At 43.6% G+C, this 14,579-nt stretch overlaps 1 protein-coding gene across 6 annotated transcripts in view; it reads right to left on the bottom strand.

Annotated features, from left to right (window-relative positions):
• Positions 1-14,579, bottom strand: part of cbfa2t2 (CBFA2/RUNX1 partner transcriptional co-repressor 2) — a 28,671-nt gene that overhangs the window by 13,049 nt on the left and 1,043 nt on the right. For 2 of the 6 annotated variants that reach the window (XM_080462008.1, XM_080462010.1), the window contains exon 1: positions 6,430-6,872. The exons of 1 other annotated variant lie outside the window; for it this stretch is intronic. The gene's annotated coding sequence lies outside the window, so the exon portion shown is untranslated. Of the gene's footprint in view, positions 1-6,423; positions 6,873-14,579 lie in introns of those variants that run through there. 3 more of the 6 variants (XM_080462009.1, XM_080462011.1, XM_080462012.1) reach the window with 2 other exon arrangements.

The raw sequence follows: 14,579 nt of genomic DNA, 5'->3' as shown, positions 1-14,579 counted from the left end.
CACACACACACACACACACACACACACACACACACACGCACACACACACACACACACACACACACACACACGCGCCACGGCAACCTCCACTTTTGAAGCAGACAATCTAATGGTGCTTGTTTCTTCACATCAGATAGCTGTTATAACCTCACATCTAAACAACAGCGTCAATGACTTAAGTATTTCGTATCGCGTCAGGTTTGGTGCAAATGTGGACGTATACCTTCTTTTGATCATTTCAATAAGGGTTATTTATATCATTGGTCTCTCGGGGATTACTCCTCCTCGACTGTTGCTGTGCTGTTTCCAATATTGTTTTAATTTGTAATACACCAGCAACTTCATGCTACAAATGTTTTATTGTGGCTCACTAGTCAATAAAGCATTTGTTCTGGAACCTAATATTTTACATTTAAACCAAGATTAGAGAGATATATTGCACAAATTCATGACAATATTTACGTTAGCTCCTTTGCGCAGAACAATTAGGCCGAATTGTTGCCTATCTATTATCACAGAGCCACCTTCACAGACTGCTAAGGAATTTTAAACAAGCACAGACAGGATTCAGAAATTATCCACCAATTTAGAGGCACCAGGGGCAGAGAAGGAGACTCACATGCAGGGAGGAAAAGATGGAGGATGGGGAGGGACGAAATAACAAGGAGAGAAAATACTGTTTTCGTTTGGTTTCATCAGAAAGACAAGCCTGGTTGTCAGACTCAGAGCCAGGCTGTTTTTCTTGGCTCTCATTACCACCTTCCAGCCCCGTAGACTACATATTTGGACGGAGCCCAACGTCAACACTCCTCACTCCTGCTCCTCACTCCGCGAGAAAGTGGAGAGATGGTAAAGGTTGACAGTGGTGGGGAAGAAAGGACAAGAGAAAAATGTATGCATGCACAACGTTAGAAGAAGAGGAATGGAGGCGAAGTGAGAAGCAAAGAAACCAGAAAAGTGTTTCGGAGCAATAAAGCTCAGTCATGCTCCTGAAGTGAATTTGTCACATTTGCCCCGTGAGAGAGAGAGAGAGAGAGAGAGAGAGAGAGAGAGAGAGAGAGAGAAGCCCTTGCATAACCTCATCACCCAGTGGGATAATTAGAAAAACACTGCAGTAATCCAGCATGCCACATATTGGACAGAGCAACCCAGAGATGGAAATGTACTTAGTGGCAAGACTGCGAAGGAGAAAAGTATGAGGGGACGGCATGGCAGACAGACGCTGTCCATAAAAAGCTAAGAATGAGCCGTAAAACAGAGGTACATGTGATGTGACGCTGGAATCAGAGAAACAGACGAGGCAGACGAGGTTTGGCGGAGGTCAGACTGGGAGAAACGACACTGTCCATGTGTACATGAGGTCAGACCGCATTGAGAGAAGTGACTGGGTATATCGTGAAATGGCTAACTTAAAAACATCTACAGTCAAAAGCTTCCAGTGCAAAATCTCTAAAGCCTGAAAGGAATTTTTTTTTACTGCAGATGATTTTCTTTATATTACAAGCTCTGCAGAGCTTCTTTTTTCCTTCGGTTAAGACCCACAACCACAACACAAAGCCCTGCTTCTGCTGTGTTTCTTGTAATTGCGCATGTAAAACCGTATCTGGCAAAGAAAGGTGCTTGCAGTTGCGTTTGGCAGCCATTAAAGGCTTTATTGTCAATGGGTCAGACGAATGTGTGTAATTTAGACACACGCCCGCGTCACACGCTCCGGGGCCACGTAGCGGGGAGACAATGTGTGTCATCATGACAGTGTGTGCTCTTTGGCCCTGTTTACCAGGTGTTGGGTTTGTCATCAGCTGAGTGGAGAGAGAGAAAACACTTAGCCCTGAGGTAACGGCGACATAAACACCTGTGAAACAGCCTGCCTGGGGCACACACACACACACACGCACGCACACACACACACACACACCACACACACACACACACACACACACACACACACACACACACACACGCACACACGCACGCACGCGCACACACACTTGCGTGAATAACAACAGTAGCATAACAAGGAAAATTCGGATCTGTCAATCATGACCCTCAAATCACAAAAGGCAGACTCTCACACCAGCTCCCCGTCTCCAGGGGTCAGTGGATTATCTGCCTATCTGGTTACAACCCTTCTCACCTCTCTGTAACTAATTGATTAGCCTGCCCATCAATCAGTATGAGTCGGGTGAGTCTTTAAACCCAAAATCTGCGAAACAGTCAGCTCTGCATTTAATGGAAGCATGACGACTTTAAACAGAAATAGTTTTGTATCCCCCCCCCCCCATAAAATGTTTCATCAGCACAGTCTTACACAGCGATGTATATCATTGTGTCTGTCTGGGGGGGGATTAAGACAGCATGTCTCCTATCCATCATAAACCCAGACAATCAACTTAAACTGCAGCCAGACAAAACACTGTTTTTCTTCAGCTCTGTGCGAACACACACATACGCACACACACACACACACACACACACACACACACACACACACACACACACACACACACACACACACACACACACACACACACACATGCACACACCCTCTGAAATAGTAAGTCACCAGTAGTCCATAAAACAAAATACAAGCTGTGGACACGAGAAAACAACGCAAACATTAAGGCCGGCCTGTTTCAGACCAGGTGTCAGGGGCTTTAACAGTTGACTGGTGGGCTCTGGTCCAACCAGATGTTGCCGTCAACATAGACCATGCTGGGGACAATTACAGAGCAGATTTTTTATTTTTTTTTACCCCAACTGAGGACGTTTGTGTAAAGATTGAGAACTCACGTTAAGTTGGTGTGACAGACTTGCAGTTATTTTATTGACAATAAAATAACTCCCGCTTGACTCCCACTCTGGAAGCATGATGGGATAAGTTTTGACCTGGAGTAGGGAGCACCCAAAGTTGCAGCGGGAAAGGTAAACGGCATAAAAACTTGTCAAGGTATACTTTTCTACTCAAAACAATTCTTTTTACCAGCTGTGTTGATGATCTTTCCTTGCCAAATATAAACTCCTGAGGGAAAGGAGACTCAGTCAATAAAATATAAGCACACAGATTGTTCACATATTTGTTATAAAGCATGTAAAAACACACAATTGGCCTGTTGTGATGCAAAACACCATGAAAGGGAGACATCACTTCGCGCAACAAATGCAACTACAGTCTAATAAAACAAAGATGTTATCCTCATCCCAAACATGAACTATACAGATGACTAATCTGTTCGCCACTGGTTCTGGTGATTGGACGAATCAAAGCGGGGGAAGCGCCGTGGGTATGGTCCAAGAAGTCTATAAACAGAGCTCTGTGGGCAAGCTTAGCATTAAAAGACCAGAGCCCAACAAACGCTGAGAGAGACAGATAAGCAAAACAAAGAGGCCAGCTGTGCTCAAAACAATGTAAAGAATGAGACGGAGATAGCGGCGGAGGATGAGCAAGTGTTCGTGGATGTGTGGGCAGAGGTGTGTTTTGATGAGCGTTATCGCTGTGCGCGCACATATGTTTAAGAACACCGTGAATTTTCTCCTGTGAACGTCTTGACAACATGTTTCTCAATGACAAAAGTAGGATTACACTGCAGCTGCGACATTAAATGTTGCACGAGGTAAGTGTAAATCTGTGCGCAAACTAAAGTTTCACGTCAGAACCAATCATGAAAGGAGCGTTTGTGGAGAAACGCTCCTTTGAATGAACGCTTTCTTTGATTTAGGAAGAAAGGAAAGAAAAGTGAGAGAAAAGGAGAAAATAATGACTATGACAGACAATTCACGCAGAAAGGCAACGCCACCCATTTCTCATCCACCCACACACCTAACAACACAGCACATGCTTCTTCTTTTTTTTTTTTTTTTAGTTCTCTTGAGCATCAATTTGTGCTTTTGGGTTCAACACAGGAAAATGACACCGTCTTTCCAGGAAAGGTTGCACAATTTTAAATGCATTCTGTTGCACATGTTTTGACTGCAACCAACAGAAAGAAACTACTGTTACTTCTGCCTTTTTGGTAAAGCACTGGAAAACCAAGCATTAAGGCTCCATTGCATCATATTTGTGATATTAGATATAAAATGACTCAGTGTTATGTGAGTGGGGAGCGAATGCCACAGAGCAATAACACAATTTGCTCCACACCCAAACACTGCAATAATTTCCTCTGCAGTGGGATGGTTGTATTGACTCTGATCTGCGTACGTACTCTTATCAACCGCTAAATATAAAAGCCTGCTTTTACCCAGGCACTCAATCTTAATTGAAAACTTCAATGGAGGTGATTTCACAGCCTTTTAAGTGTGTGTAGACACTTCCTTTCAGATCGCTCCAGCTCAGTAAATAGAGGACTTGTATTGGGTCACTGAGCCGGTCTCTCAGGCCAGGAAAGGGTCGGTCAACTCATGGAAGAGACCTGTGACTCCTGCCCTTAGCACAAGGAGGGAGGCTACAATGTCAATGGGGTTGCGTCGGAAAGGATGACGGGAGTGTCGGTGCTCTTTGACACCGAAACGTCCCTCATACTCCCCATCTCACACAGATATCATCGTTTACACAGTTAGGAGAGGTTTCCCATGATGGAACAATCATTCAGTGTGGCGACTGGGTGGCTTCCGTTGAATAAATGACCAGACCCTTTCATGTTTCACACACAAACATACAGGCCAGCACACACATTCAACGGCACAACCTCTGACTGAACCCCCGGGGCAAGATATCACAGCCCCTCACCACTGGAACTAATAGAGCATTTCCTGCAGCGAAACTCTTGAAGCAGCTGCTCTTTTTTTTTGTGTGTGTGTGTGTGTGTGTGTGTGCATATGTGCGTGCTGAAATAGGGGGTATTCTGTAGATGAATTCTTCAGATAATATCGTGCTGCGCGAGGGTCATGGTGGTCTGTTTCTCTATCTATTACAACACTTTCAGCAAAGAAACTCCCAGCTGTGTTTGAGGTCAGGAGGAAGAAAAAAAAAAAAAGAAAAAAAGCTGCTGCGCAGCATAAGACAAGCAACCTTGTAGTTCAGCAGACACAATGTCTGCAAGACACCTGGTGCACACATGGACACACACTCACTTCCTCAGAGTCAAACATATACTTATCAAGTATGTGATCAAAAACTTCAAAGACGCGCAAATGAAAGACACAAACTGCAACCGAGCATCAGGATTTGAAAGGATGTTCAATTAAATCTCTAAATAAGATATCTGGCGCTGCTTTCTGCACAGAGAACCGTGCAAAAACACAGACTCGCACAGAAAAGATACAGCCACAGTGCAGGTTGTCAGGAGTGTGACAGAGTCCAGCAGTCCAGACAGGGGTCTCTGGTCTGAGTCTGCAGTCGACAGTTAGACGCTCCTATCTCCCTGATGGACTGGTCTGGCCTGGCGTGACACTGGCCAGGTCTCTCTGTCTTTTCTCACACACCTCCTCCCTCCACATCCTTCTCGGGCACAAAAAAAACAGAAATACAAAATCTCGTGCAAGCCACTCGAGATGGCAACGGACCGCAGAGCAGCACGGCGGCGTGACCTTTGCACTGGGATCCACACTCTCCCTGATGTCAGTGTGTAACATGTAGGCACAGCGTGAAAGACAGACACAGCAGTTCCCCTTCCTCAGCCCATATGTCCGGGATACTGTACCGCAGATGCACGCGTCTTCCTTACCTAGTTTCTTCTGCTCTGTTTGCCATGTGGAAAAACTGATTACTATCCCAGTAAATGACAGCTGAGTGAGATAAACCTCTTTTGAACTCAAAATGAATCAGATCGCAAGGTTTGTTTATCTTTACGAGGTCTCTGTTATTTGCTTAGTTAGCCTCAGGGAGGGAAATGGTGAAAACCTTCATATATTCAATCAAATTCTTATTCGTCTGCCATTTCGAAAATGATCGGGGAAAAACAAATGAGGTACAGAATGCTGCATGTTGCAAAACTTACAGTAATATTGTTTAAAAAAAAAACTGATGACTGTTCATGATGTTCCTGCATACTGTAATATACACGTGGAAAGGTGTGAATAAGAAGTATTGGAGAATCGAGGAGATAGACAAAGTAAATTTGGATAGCTGCCCGAGATGCAGTTGCTCCAAGAAACTCAACAGCTTGAAAAATAAACGTGCATGGCTGAATAAATCGTTTAAACAGCAATTAGTATTGTGCCCATATGGCAGCAGAAGTTTCCTGCGCACAGGTAAAGCAAGCTACCTCAGTCAAGAAGGATGAAGAGATAAAGAGTAAAGGATGAGCCACCATCTGTACAGTACAGAGCAGCTCTGGGAATTAAGACGGCACACACAAACACACACACAAACACACACTGTGTGCATGAAGTGCACTGTTTGCCAAAGTAAACACACTCACTCGCTCGTCGAGATAAATGAGAACTATTCAACCAAAAATACACAGAGGAAAGGCAAACACGCACTCCTACCTCCTCTCTAGTAGAGTCCACTCTTCAGTCCTTTGAGAGGGTCAGCAGCGGTGGCCAGGGTTTCTGGATTTCTTTATCCTTTGATTTTTGTCCTTTTCTGTGACTCCTCGCCTTCATATGTCAGGCATGTGTTTGCATTCCCACATATGTGAGCTCCAGTGTGGCGAAGGCCAGAGCCAGAGACACAGATGGCACCCAGATGGAGACAGAGACAGATAACCAAGCAGCAGACCAACAAACGCTGCACTACGCACTCAACACACTCTTGCCTTACTTTCCTTCTGTCTTTGTTGTCCTGAGTACGCTCATGTGAAGCTCTGTCTCTCCCGATCGCTCCTGGTATCTCTCACGCTGTCTGTCTCTACTGCCGTGCTGAAAGGCTCCCTCTTGATTTTTTTCTCATTGAGTTTGCGTCCTCTCTCTTGCTTGCTCTCTCAAGCTCTGAGCCTCCCACCCTCCCCGTCTCTCTCTTTCAGTTCAGGCTCCTCCTCTATTTTCCCACACACTGTCCTCTTCTCTGCTTTCATGGGCCGAGGGCTCCGGCAACGTCACAGCCGCCCTCCTCCCAAGACCCCCACCACTCTTTTTTTTTTTTTTTTTCTTTTTTTTTACCCCATGGATCCCAGCCAATCATCCACTGCTGACTGGCCCTATTCAACCTGCATTCACCGGCGATGGACCCTGCAATTAACATAACTAATTGGTTTGGCACCTAAAGGCTAAACAAGAGGCTGTGCCAAGGGGGGAGAGACAAAAGTGTGTGTGCATCTGCATGTGTGTGTATGCGTGTCCCTTTTCCTTCCACCCTCCCTTCTTCTCCCAGGCCCCCTCAAGAGAAGTGGGGATCTCCCTTCAGAATGTTTTTATATGGACAACCCCCTCCTCCTCTTTTCAGGGGTCTTTCACTGAAGCCCTCTTTTGTCTCAGTTCCTTAATGTGGCCAGCTCAGCAGTGCTTTGCCAGCCAGCCCATTGGTGGGACACTTGAGGAGCTTGAATGAGTCATTCTTCTTCTTTCTTCTACCCTCTTATCCTCCGCACTGCGTCTTCACTGAGTTAAACTTAAATCACTGTCTGATTTATGGCCGGCCCGAGACAATGTAGGTGAAGATAATGCTGCCTGCCTGCAGACTGGGCAAGCCTGCGGGCTGAATTCATTCCTGCCTATTATTCGCTCCTCAAGTTTACTTCAGGAAAATACAGAGGATGGTGTTATGTTCATTCTGCTCTTGGGGTAAATAAGACACTGATTTGGTTTTAATCAGCAACCAGCAACTGAGAACATGGTCAACATGTGAGAATCCACAGACATTTGGCTTTGTAAACAAACATGCTAATGTTGTCGGCTGAAGTTCATTAGAAGACGCTGCAGCTCATTTCCTTGCACTGATACATGACTGGCTAAACACATCTGAACAGCAAAACTTTTGGCGCGATCCAGAAACACAGGTGAAATCTGTCTGTTTGTAATAAGCGTGGTTTAAAACCATGATAATGTCATGTGTAGTTGTGTATGGAAAATCACAAAACGGTTCGTTGCACGGTTTTGCATTGCCAAAACAACTACATTTGACTGAGTGTACAAAACATAACAAGCCCAGCTTCCCCTCCCCTCCCCTCCTCTCATAGGCCTCCTCGTACCAACTCTATTCAGGGTGCATCTGGTCAGTCAGCAGGCTCACATGAAGGACCAGGTGGTTGGGGGAGAGGGGAAGAGGGGAGGGAGTGAAAGGATGGAGAGATGACGAAACATCTGAAGCTATACATCATGACCAACATATGACTGCACCATACAGTGTTTGCTGTGCCAATTGTGGCTGGCTGTGGCAGCACTAATCGTCTTCCGACAGCGAGGTTGTCTGATTTGATCTCGTCCTGTTTATAAGTGTTCTTGGGCCGAACGCTGAACCCCGAGTCGCTTCCCGGTTGAGATTAAACACCTTTCAAAGTGCCAGAAGTGCTGTACTTCGTTGGTTCAGAGCCCACCAAGTGTGTGTAAGAAATGTGGACAGCACAAGCAGCACTCTGGGATTCGTCACTGTTATTGTTGTATATCTATTTTCATGTACAAAGAAACTATTTACCGGGACTTGTAGTGCAGATGCTTTGTTCGCTGGAGACGGGTTCATTTCAAATAAAATGTTACACTTCAGATACCATTTTTAGAGACTCCAAAATCCTGAAAATGTCATATAAACAGGGCCTTAAGTCAAGATATGGTAAGGCGAGTGTGTGGCCAGATTCATATGACATATGAGGTTTCCTTACCAGAGCTGTGCCCTATAAGACATCGTCTATTCTCTATTCTCAGCAGGAAGAAAAGGTAGAATACAGTTTCACATAAGTTAGCAACATTTATTTGTCACATTTGAATGTGAAACAACACAAGTTTTCCCGATTAGTTACGGTATGCTTAGACGAACGACCTGTGAGGGAAATACCCTGTCCACTCTTTCATTAGTATGGAGCCAGTTTGCAGAACCAGCAGTGTTGGCAGTACTTATTGGCATTGAAAGTTAAACACGGCCATTTAAAGAAAAGAAAACAATAAAACATGCACACATTGCTTGCAGATTATATGAAGTGTGTCAGTCTGGCCCCAGTGAAGTGAATGAATGAGCTTCTTTTTGTACAAGGATGTGTGAAGTGGGTTTGAATGGGGCCTTATAAATTGTTGTGCAGCGTTTGGATGTCTGCTCAGCCTTTAATCTGTTACTCCTACTGTGCCCTCTGCCTCACCAGTAGCAACAGCTACATACCAGCACAGCTGTTGAAATGCAGCCCTGTTTTGGGTCTCTGCCTATAAAGGACATGTGAGCTGCTGCTTGTCATTGTTTGGGAGGATTATACCAGAAGGAGTCATTTGCATAAAAACTGTACTGGCCTTCAGTTTGAGTGCCTCTCCTCCCCAAAGAGTCCCGAGTAAAGAGAGTGAGCAAGAACAATCTGCTGTGTTATAACCACTACTTTGTCAGAGGAACGTCTGCTTGCAGGCTTCATGTATGCATACTGTAGTATGATTTCCTGCTGCCGCTCCAGTCTAATGCAGCTGTTTGGCATTCATTGTGTGTGTGTGTGTGTGTGTGTGTGTGTGTGTGTGTGTGTGTGTGTGTGTGTGTGTGTGTGTGTGTGTGTGTGTGTGTGTGTGTGTGTGTGTGTGTGTGTGTGTGTGTGTGTGTGTGTGTGTGTGTGTGACAGAACAAGAGAGTATGCAGCATCTGTTTTTGTTCACACGCTCCAAAGCCAAACTTCCACTTTTAGAAAAAGTAAACAGCAATTTTTTTGTCTTTTCTTAGGAAAGCACCAAAAAAAGGCAGAAAAGAAAAGGAAATTCAGCTTCTTCTTCTTCTTTTTTTTTTTTTTTTTTTAACTTTAGTGCTTGACCAAGTGAGATGAGGATCAGTGGAAATCAGACCAACTAAAAGAAATAAAATACATTGAGGCTAAACAATATACTGCATCTTTCTTCTACAAAGCTTTTTCCACTCCGTCATGTTTGTGAAAAATGTTTGACCGAAAACAAACTACATCTATTGAGATTCAGGGTTCACACTCCTGCATATGTGCCTCAGGCAAAACAGTTGTTTGTTAAAGTGTTTTTATCATGCCAGAAGATGCTAATGCAGTCAGTCTATACTCACATGAATAACAGTGAAGCAGCTTACAATGAAAAAAAAAACGAAAAAAAACTGCATTTAGAAAATGGGGTTGACGATTGGTCTCTCTTATCTTTTTGGAAATAAAAAAATTAATAATATAACAAAGAATAGTGACACAGCAAACGTAAAATTTATGGGTCTGTGTCAGATCACTAAAGAAGAAAAGTATTAACTGTAAATTTCTGAATAAAGAATACAAAGACATCTACTTAGACTTTATGACTAAGATATTGATTTGATTGGATGACATATACTATTACTGTTTTATAAATGACCACGGAGCAGCAGATTCTTCATTCTATAAAACAGTCCACTGACTGAAACTGCACAGAACAGTAATTCTGTTATAGTTTTCCTTGTTTCCAGACCCAAAGGCTTGTATTTACATCATTCTGGTATTTCTAGTATGGCTACATGACATTACCTAATAATGCGATAATGTTACAATGGTTGTAATATGCGGTGAAAAAAACAAACACTTCAGCATAATGATGTTAATCTCATTGTGCTTTATGATCTCTAGCGTGAAATATGATCCGTTGTCAACACAATCTGTCAGTGAGGATACATCTGATTGGTTGAATGTCATGACATGCAGAAGATAAATGCATATTGTAATGGAAATATATAAATTTCTTCTGATGTCAACCGTCAAACAGGAGTTTTAACAGAAGAAGAACAACTGAAGGAGTTTATATGGCTACCGACGGTCATAGAGGAGTCATAATTACAGCAATAAACCGATTACAGTACCGTGTGTATTTAAATGCCTTAGTCGGGAAGCAGCCGTAGCGCCACTGCGCATGTAAACGTACCGACTGAGAAACAAGGTCACTTGGCCAGCAGGCCTTGTCACTGCAGCGCGGCACTGAAATAACCTTTCTAGCAGACAATGGACTGGAAATACATTCAATTTCAAAAAGGCAACACAAGTCACACATGGCGAGAGCATTTTGTTGTCAGCACACTGGAGACTTTGAAAGTGCAAGTTGAGTGAAGAGATTTCACAAAAAAATCTGCTGCCAAATAAGTGTGAATTGATGACAAAGATCTTTAAAAAAAAAAAAGAAGAAAGAAAAAAGTGTGCCGCTTTGTTTTATTTTCCCAGACACAACTTCTTACGAGCAGAAGCTTTCCAGCTTCTCGCTGTGTTAAGTTTGGCGTTGTGACCGCATGTGTTGCATGTGTTGGTAATGTCAATGTGGTTTTATCAGTTATTAAGCTTCTATTTCGTCATAGTGCTTGGAGGTCTGCCAAAGCAACTTGATCTCTGGCCAAACTCCCACCAACCTCAAATTTGCTGGCCAGGATGTCTCTATAGGGTCTTGACACCACCAGAGCGAACACAAATAAAGACCGGCGTGCTTTGTGTGTAATCCTCAAGATGGCTTCCTTACATTACAGCTCAAGTTACAACAAAGCACAAAGACAACTGACAATCACAACTGCTCATATGTATGTATGTATGTATGTATGTATGTATGTATGTATGTATGTATGTATGTATGTATGTATGTATGTATGTATGTATGTATGTATGTATGTATGTATGTATGTATGTATGCATGCATGCATTTATGCATGTATGTTTGTATGTGTGTGTGTGTGTGTGTGTGTTTATGTTTATTGGAGGTGAGAAAAATCACAAATAAAGATTTAATTCTACAACTCTGTGTATAAACACTGGTGTTGTGTCCTATAAGTGCCAAACCAAAATACGTCACAGATGGGTAAAAATTAGAACTGAAAATAATAAAAAAAAATAAAAAAACGACCTTGAAAATGCAGAAAACACCACTGTTAAATAATTCTTTGATTTTGGTCACCAGCAAAAAATTCTAAATGATTACAAATGAAATCCAAAACGGAGACATACTGTGTCTGGGCCCGTTCAGTCACATACCCAGCATCCTCCATTTCTGCCTCTCTCTGGCTATCTGATAAAAATTCTCGATAATTATTCATTTCGTTGCTATTTTTCCCACCAACCCTCATTACCGCTGCCCCCCCCTTCTCCGTCGACCCATCTTACCAGCATGGTCCCCCTCCCTCCCACTCTGCTTCCCTTCTCGGAGTCCATCTGATCAGTTTTCAGACTCCCGATGTTCACTAATCTGATGCAGCCATAGATTTCCCTGGCTGATCTTGCAATGCCACATTTTCCATTACAGCTTCCCCTTGCACATTTATCTAGGAAGGACACGTCACTTTCCAGCTCCATGTCTGTCTGGTGGACCGTTTACTGTTAAAACAAGCACAGTTAGCGATCAAATAAGATGTTTCTCGGTAGTAATCACAAGAAAAGTGAGGGTTATTTTCTCTCTGTCTGCAGGGTAAGATAAATGATAGGTGATGCAATAATCACAATACAGAAAGAGAAAACCCTTTTTACTGTACGTCTTTGTAGTGGACTGTCGAATAGAGAAGACTAGAATAGAGACTCCCAAAGCATGTTCGCTATTCTTATTTGACCAATCTTTGTTAAAAAAGTTTGGCAAATTTATGAAGTGTGGCCAAATATACAAATAATATCTGAATCATGTCAGTGGTTACTCTGTTTTAATCATTCTAATCATCGGATTGAAACGACTGAGACAGAATCACAGATCAAAAACTAGAATTTTCTGAAGTCAATTTTAGTTTAAAGCAGGTGGCGTAAAATGGATGGATGGACGGACGGACGGATGGATTCAGTCTTTACAATGTACAGAAAAGCTTTGAGAGACATAGTGAATAATCAACTGTTATTCACTTTCTTATTGCTACACAACAGTGTAGTAGTTTGCGCTCTCGCATATTCTGAGTTCGAGGCCGGGCTTGTCCTTTCTGCGCAGGGGTTTGCAATGTTGTGCCTCTGTATTTGTGGGTTTTCACTGGGTACTGAGATTAAATGGTTGCTCCAAAATGACCCGTCTATGTATGTATTAGCCTTGTGAAGGACAGGTTGTCCTTCGCCCAGCGGCAGCCGAGCTCAGCGCAATCAGTCCGATTAATTTTTGTGATTACTGGTCAGCATTTGGCTCTAAAGGCCTCGCAGGTAGGGAAGCCAGTGGTTCCACTCACATGTCGGGTTGCTGTGCTTCACCCTACCAGCTCAGGTTGTGTACGGAAGCACTGACAATGGAAAACTTGTACCAAATCAAACATGCAGAACACATGTTCCTCTCTATATATATAAGTTTCCATTTTGCCACCTGTTGAACTCACCTGGAACTCCCTGTTGCTTCATTTATTTAAAATTAAAGCAGCAGCCTCGGCTGCTTGTGGCATTTGTGCAGCAGTTTTTTTTTTTAACTTCACCTAAGTCGTCGCCATCTGTCCTTCCATTCAGATACAACAGTGTCTTCTGTTTCAGCAATCCGAATATCACCCATAACAAACCAGTCCTGAATTTTCTTCTTCCCCCTCCTTTCTCTTATTTTCCCTGTCTCATACTCTCTCTCTTTCTCTCCTCCGCTCGGTGCCGATGAAAGGCAGGCATTGAGCCGGCAGTGGCATTCCAAAACCTCAGGCCTCGGCTCCAGTGTGTCTGGCTATTCAACACTGCTGGGAGCCATTAGTTTAAGTAAGGCCTGACCCGCCTACTCACCCACGGAAAACCATCAGATCTCCTGTTACACTGCACACACGGAGGGGAGACACTCGGCTGCTCTCTCTCTCTGTGTGTGTGTGTGTGTGTGTGTGTGTGTGTGTGTGTGTGTGTGTGTGTGTGTGTGTGTGTGTGTGTGTGTGTGTGTGTGTGTGTGTGTGTGTGTGTGTGTAAAACAAGACAGAGACAAATAGAGATGAGTAAATAATAAAACTGTGGCTATAAAGGAGAGTGAGAAATGTGCGCACGGCTGTGCCTTTACGAGCGAGAGGGAAAGTGAGCGAGAAAGTGTTTGTGTGTGCAGACGAGAGTGAAAGAGAGTGGACTGGATGTGTGCTCAAAATTTATGAGCGGTGGGTCACACGCTCACTTGGCCGCATCTTCCCGAAGTTTCCACCAGCGGAGCCAAGCTCGTAGCCAAATGCCAATGCCTTCTCACCAATAACTCCGCTTAAACGATATTCAACAACCGCACACTTTTCAAAGTCTCTATCTCGCCGCTGCTTTCTCGTAACTGATGTACCAGACCCACCGATGGGGATCTCCATCCATGGCGCTCACCGTTAAAATCCTAAATGCAGCAATTCTGCTAATTGGAAAATGATAGCATGAATCAGAGCTTGTTTCTGTGTTGCCAGCTACACCCAATTGTCGGCACATAAACATGAATAGCCCTCATAAACAAGTCCATGTTTGGGAGAAGTCATGTGTAAAAAGAGGGTGTAATCACCACAACGTGGACGAGCCCACACACAGATGTAACACATACAGTGAGTAGGCCAACGTTGCACAGGACACTCGTCAAACGAGAACAAGCGTTACTTCAGCGGCGCTACAGTACGGCATTGTTTACAGCTGGCTCGTAAATGATTTTGAAATGTTGTACTGTTGCTTTTGAATGAG

This window comes from Lipophrys pholis (genome assembly GCF_963383615.2).
Source record: "Lipophrys pholis genome assembly, chromosome: 4".
Classification (NCBI taxonomy): Eukaryota; Metazoa; Chordata; class Actinopteri; order Blenniiformes; family Blenniidae; genus Lipophrys; species Lipophrys pholis.
Note: the sequence above shows the minus strand (reverse complement) of the source record. Positions and strands in the feature narration are given on the sequence as shown.